General features: G+C 24.8%; 1 long non-coding RNA gene across 1 annotated transcript; it reads right to left on the bottom strand.

Annotated features, from left to right (window-relative positions):
* Window positions 1-1,761: 1,761 nt before the first annotated feature.
* LOC135924972 (uncharacterized) lies at window positions 1,762-6,066 on the bottom strand. Its single transcript, XR_010571470.1, has 3 exons — window positions 5,828-6,066; window positions 2,101-2,200; window positions 1,762-1,947 (listed from the first exon to the last, which is right to left on the bottom strand). It is a non-coding gene; the product is annotated as an uncharacterized LOC135924972 (long non-coding RNA).
* Window positions 6,067-7,070: the final 1,004 nt, after the last annotated feature.

The raw sequence follows: 7,070 nt of genomic DNA, 5'->3' as shown, positions 1-7,070 counted from the left end.
ATATTTCCAACATTTTTTAGAAAGTAGAATTTAAATTTATATATCAAATTTTAATGCTTAAATAATTTATATTTTTTTACAAAGTTCTTTTTTGAGACAATAAATTTAAAGTATTTAATTCATACGTCGATTATATACATTTAATATTTTATCATTAATTTATACTTGAATTTGTGTATTAGAAATTGTCTTATAGTCACTAGACCTAATAAATTCCTGAAACTTTAATTATTCTTAAATAACTCATAGAATAATTCTATAAGTTTTTTAATTATACCCCCCTCCCTCTCCACATAGCGAATTTCTGCGTACGCACGCCTGAAAATTATACATATATGTATTACACATATAAAATCAGATATAATTTCATAAATAGGATTTGACTATATGAATAAAACAAATATATCATATAATTTTTAAATTAACTAATCCCGCATTAACTTGGAGCTTTGGTGCAAATATAAGATTTCTAATATTTCAATTTGAGAAAATAATCCACTTTTAACTGACATCAATAAAAATGGCTTGATCTTTTCCGATGCTAGCCTTCTGTCTATGATTTATAATTTTTAATTTATAAATAGTTATTTGACATTTTACTTAATATTGATGTTTAAATAAATTCATAGGTAAAAAATAAAAGTTATGCATAAACGGCATGCATATTATACATCACCATAAACATTGCTTTCGCGTGCACTTGTTACTACCTTGAGGGTTATTGGTATTAGAATTATATCATTCTTTTATTATTCCATTTTCTCATAAATATCAATTATATACATCATCAGTATTTTTGCTTAACTTAATTATTATATCCTTGTAAATTTGGATGAATAAAGAATTTATTGTGTAATTTATCATGGATACCTTTGTCAATAAGAAACCTTGCTTAAGGCTTTTTCATAAATAGTTTTGTTATTTATATTATCAAAATGCCTAGGGTGTAAATTTTTCACATTAGAAGTGATGCAAAAGAGCTCCACTCAAGGAGGGCTCAAAAAAGAGTTAGTTATAGTAGAAATAATCTGTTCAACCTTAGAAGCGTGAGCCAAAAAAACATCACCAGTAACACCCACCTATTTGGCTTCATAAAAAATATGGTCCTTGCTAGATTCGAACCAATAACTATCGGATCGTGATCCGCGTAATTACCGACTAGGCTATAGATACTTTCCGAAAAGGGTGATTTTTTAAATATATATTAAAATCATATGTGGGTTGATCCGAACAGAAAATAAAAAAATACCAATTCGTTCCACACTGCCTTTGGTGCTAACTCCCAATAACCTAAAAGGAACGCCTTTCGCTGTGTTTTTTCACAGAAATGAAAGTTCGTCTACAATTTATTATGTTGTATAAATTAAATCCTTTCATAGATTTCAGTGATAATAATAAAATAAGAGATGAAAATCAAGCTTAGGATGAGAAAATGATTTTATAGCTATTGTAATATCTGATCTTTATGATAAAGAAGTTTAAAAACAATACATCAATATCGACGGAACTTTATAGAATTTATATTGGTTTCGATAGGATTCAAAAGTATTGTTAACAAGTCTGCCATTTAATTTTTATATCCTATAATGCACACAAAAATATTAACATTTTAAAGACATACCTTAGTATTTGATTAACATTAAGGTATATTAACATAATATTTGAAAAAAAACGTTTATGAATGTATATATGATAAATTCTATAAAATTCTGATAAATTTTGGGTTTCCGACAACAATTTTACTACTATATTATTGACGATTTATTTTTATAGATTTACATATTTAATTATAAAATTGGCTTGATGCTTGTAAAGTTTGGTTTTTTTATTATACATTACATATAATTATATAAAAAAAATGTATGAATTTAAATTTTCATCACTAAGATGGCTTTCTTGGATGTAGTCATTTTTTGCGTAGTTGACATATTTTGAATCCGCAAAACACTTAATATAGTTTTAAAAAATATATATTATAAATTAGTCAAGCAATAAAATGATTAAATATGTAGACAACGATAGAAATATTAATTTAATAGATAATTTGGTTACATTGAAACGTTATTAAAATAGATTAATAATATAATATCAAGGGTATACGGCCTCTTGGTTTTACTGGTGGGTCATAGGGAGAAAGCTTGTCTGTGTAATAACGTCTTTTACTTTCTCTACCCATATCAAGATTCTTTTTTTTGAGTATCTAATGTAAAATTTCAATTATAGCATAGAGAGAAATATAAAAGTGATCAATTACAGAATTACACAATTTACTCTACAATAGAGTAGTCGATTATATATGTTTTCGGTCTCAATTTAGTTTAGAGATCGACTGACCCAAACATACACATGATGGGAACTTGATTAGGATATCGCAACTGAATAAAAACTATGTCAACTAATATTTTATTTATTACATAATCTGAAGTAGAGACCGGGGATCTTATGAGCCCGCGATTCTTGCTAGCCTTATGGTTTTTTTCTAAAGTACTCAACTCGAATAAAATTTTTATAAAACAATATATGGTTTATACTAGTGATCTGCATCGGGCCTAATTTTTCAAGCCCGGCCCGAATTTTTTTTAAAAACGTTTTGCCGGCCCGGCCCGAACCCTAAATTTTTTTTAAAAAATTTACCTTACCGGCTCGGCCCGAATTTATTTAAATATAGAAATTAATTTTTATAATTACTCAAAATAAAAGACATATGTTATATGGCGTTTAGTTTCATTAAATTAAAATACATAAAAAATTCAATATAAAATTGATAAATTTAGATTATTTAAAAAAAATTCCAAGGTCCGACCCGACCCGAATTTTTTTTAAAATATTAGGCCCGGCGCGAACCCAAATATTTTAAATAGAATTAGGCCCGAGGCCGGACCTAAGTTTGCAGATCTCTAGTTTATACCCTCAAAACAAAAAGCACTCAAAATTGCTGTTAACATGGAAAAATATGCAAAAAGCACGCAAAATAGTCTACTACAGGCGAAATAACTGTAAAACAGGTTTAACAGCAAATATTTAATTTGCACAAAAAAAACGTAAAAAATGATTACCAAATTATATAAAACGATGTAACATTTTAAAACTTCCGCGAAAAGAGTTAGATAAGGATATTTAAAATATTTGGGAATATATTGATAATGAAATTTACAAAATCAACATTTATCCATTACCTTTTTAATTTTTTTTGGTGAAAATAAATTTAAAAAAAATGAATATTTTAAATATATTTTGGTAATAATAGTTGTTATTCACAAATGTGACAATCGTCATAATGGTCATTTGAAATTTTCTTTTATTTTTGAGAAAAGTTTTTAAAAAGATGTATGTTTTAAATAAACTATAATATAATTTTAAGGATAATGCCATTCATAAATGTTACAATTGTCTTAATCGTTGTTTTTACATCTTTTTAATTATTTTTGGCCAATGGTATAATTTCAGTGAGAATGTAATTTAGACTTGGATTAATCCTGAAGGCATAGAGTAATTATTAGTAATGAAAACAAAAAATATTTTTATTAACTTTTATTTAATGCTAGATATTTTATTTAAAAAATGATTAATAAATTCCAATCTCATCTTGACCTGGACCCAACATCTAAGAACTTTGAAGGATGATTAATAAAATTAAAATTTTTATTTATTAGCCTTCTTTGAAACCCCATATTGACCTAATATGTTTAAACAATTTAAAGAAAACCTGATCCTCAAAGTCCAAATTCGCCCATTAAAAATATAAAATAAACACTTAAGCTATGCACTTAGGCTAAAATTTAAATAGTAAAAAACTGTGCCACTAAGAAATTGAATAAAATAAAATTTTAACAAAAATTATTATCTTTATTTTTAAAAAATGAATTATGAGAAAATAGGTAATATTTCCTTTTCACTGTTTTCAAATGTTGAGCAATGGAGAGCTAATATTTCAAGTTTAATTATTACTGAGCAAAATCTTGTCATTTTTTAATATTTTATTATAAATAAATAATTATATAAAAAAAAAATTCTGCTTTCTTAATTCGAATACTACGCTCATTTTAATTTCCTTAATATTTTATCAATGTTGAACATTTAATAAAAGACTTAGAAGTATATACCAAAATACATTTAAAATATCCATTTTTAAGGTTAATGTTTGTCAAACGGTGCTAAGTAAACATATAGCAATTTACTAGACAAAAATCAAATTTTATAATTCAATAAGACCCGTTTTTAATATACACTAGCTGATAGTATTCTGCTTTTGCTTCTGATCTGCTTTATACCATACCACAAGGTACGTATATATAAAATTTGTTCTACACTATGTCCCAATTCATCTGACGCCCTTTTTGTTTTGGCAATAAATCTATCAATTTCAAATATAATTCAACTTAACATAGGGATAAAGTATTAATGTTTTCTGCAAATTTCATCATATTCTATAAATAGTGTTCAAAGTAATATGCACAGTCAAAGTTGAACAAACAAAATTCGAACTTTCCAACATGTAAAAATTTATTTTTTATTAAACTTTACATTTAAACAAACGATAAAACAAAATGGTTTTCAGTTAAGATGACTTGAGTGAGTTTTTTAAGACAATAATAACATTTCAGAGCCAAAAGGTTTTTGAAGGAATTTCTTAATAGAAACTGGTCTTTCGCAGCTTTGAATCGATTGATTTTAAGAGTTGATACTACCAGACCAGCAGAAAAACGATATAATGATGGTAGACAACGCAAAGTTCGTACAATAGAAAATGTTGATTCTGTTGAAACACTCGTATTGAGCCAAGTAGACTGACCTGAGACCACCAGAATTCCAGAATTTGTAAAGCATCTCAAGAAACTAATATTTAGAGAACTTCGGTGCATCGGATTATCCTCAAGGAACTGCAGCTTAAATGTTTAAAAAAGAAAAAAGTCCAGGAAATAATTGATTCAAATAAGATCGCCCGTCTGGTAAGTACCAAACGACTTGTACGTAAATTCCAATTTAAATTAGGAATCATGAAAAATATTCTTTAAAAACAATAATTTATATGATGATAATTTTGTAAATATTCGAAACTAATTCAAAATAAAATGTAAAAGAAAATCTACAAAAATAGTTTTGAATATCATAGGTCTGCTAAGAGACACATTTTAGAAACTTCGAAGAAAAATTCTCTATTATCTTTATTAACCTAATAGAAATACCAAATCATTCCTAATAATACTGTGTTATTTTATTTAAAAAAACAGGGGTTTCAAGTAAACTTGAAATATATTTCTTTGGACTTAGAGAAATAGAAGGATTTCGAATCTATGCCTGTGCAGAGTCTTGTCAAAACTTAACATTAATTGGTATAATATCCTCTAAAAAATATGAAGCTTTATTTTATGTACTGATCATTACACTATATTTTATACATATTTCTTATATAAAATTTAATAAAATAATTTTGGGAATTATGTTTAAATACTTCCGCTTTTTGTTTGAAAAAATCTTGCAACATAATTTCAACATGTTTAGACTACTTTCATAATAAATTTTTGACATGAATATTTACCCTTAATTCATATTCACTTTTATAATAGACTTTTCATGTAAATTCAAAAATACAAAAGAAATTTAGCCAAAAATTTTATGAAGTTCAGAGGGTTTACAAATGCTGAAATACATTTCCGTTCAAGTATTATTTTTCAAATTAATAAATCGCCCTCGATAAATTATATATAATAGAAAGATTCCTAATCCAGATCCCAATGCTTATGGCATATCCAAAAAAAGTATATAAAATAAATACAATTATTTTTTTAAATTTAATTTTGATAATATTTAAAATTTATAATTGTACTTCTTGTATTGCTTCAAGCCAATTCACATTCTGCAGACGGTTGAGACCCTTATTATCTAATAGAAATTCTTCAGTTGGAGCTCTTTCTAAATTATTATAAAAATTGGAGTCAATCATTAATCCATTATCTTGTTTTTGAAAATTAAAAAGCGTTACTCCTTGAAAATTTACTAACAAAATGTAGATTAGTAAAAACTTTCTCATTTTTTTTTATAATTTCAAAAAATTTTAATTATGAAACTTTTTAATATTTATAAAAATTTTAAAACAATTTTTTTAGATAAAGAAATATAAAGCCTCCTTTTTCATTAATTTAAGAAAAAATAATAATTTTTTATATTATCTTAAATAATAATACTATTACTATATATAATAGCCAGCCCATATATTACCTTTTTCTGACAATAAACAATTTATATTTTTTTCCTATTTAGTTAAATCGTCACTCTATTAATTAATTATGATAAATCAATAATAATGTTTTTTTTTAATTATTCAAACTGTTTGTATTTAATATTAATTGATTTATAATTACAGATAAATTCAAATATTAATTTTAAATTTGTCTTGTTCCACGTTTTTTCTATTTGACGAATATTAGTTTTCAAATATATTATTAATTTTGTTGATTCAACTAATAATATTAAATTAAATAAGAAAAAGAAAAATCATTAAGAAATCTTCATCATTTGACATCATAATATTATATCTTTTAATATTAATCGTTTTAATGTATACAATTACAATTTATTAATTCTAATTAAAAATCTATACAGTAATATTAATATATAATCCATATTAAACGTAAACCTACAAATTACATAAATTTAAAATTTGTATGATAGCATAATTATAGATATCATATTAATTAGGACTTGACAAATAAAATTTTTTTAAACACTATGATTAAAGGTCATAAAATGTATAAGATTTTATAATTCAAATAAAGAAAGATATGCAATAAGGGAGATCGGGAATAGTGTTATCCCGGGGCAGGGAATTCAAAAATAATTTAAAAACTAATAAAATTTGAAATTTAGCCAAATATGTATTTTTACAAGGTGCTTAAATAGGTCCAAAAATATTTCACACAAAATTGCTTATGAGATATAAATGCAAATTTAAATTTTAGAATGTCAAAAGTAACTTTTTACATTTTTACTACTAAATTTTTTTATAAATGCTACTCAGATTAAATATCAATTCTAAATGATAAAATAAACTCTATTTTATCATGTACAAA

This window comes from Gordionus sp. m RMFG-2023, chromosome 2, assembly GCF_954871325.1.
Source record: "Gordionus sp. m RMFG-2023 chromosome 2, tfGorSpeb1-WG-v2, whole genome shotgun sequence".
Lineage (NCBI taxonomy): Eukaryota > Metazoa > Nematomorpha > Gordioida > Chordodea > Parachordodidae > Gordionus > Gordionus sp. m RMFG-2023.
The sequence above is the reverse complement of the archived record's forward strand: the minus strand, read 5'-3'. Positions and strand labels throughout refer to the sequence as shown.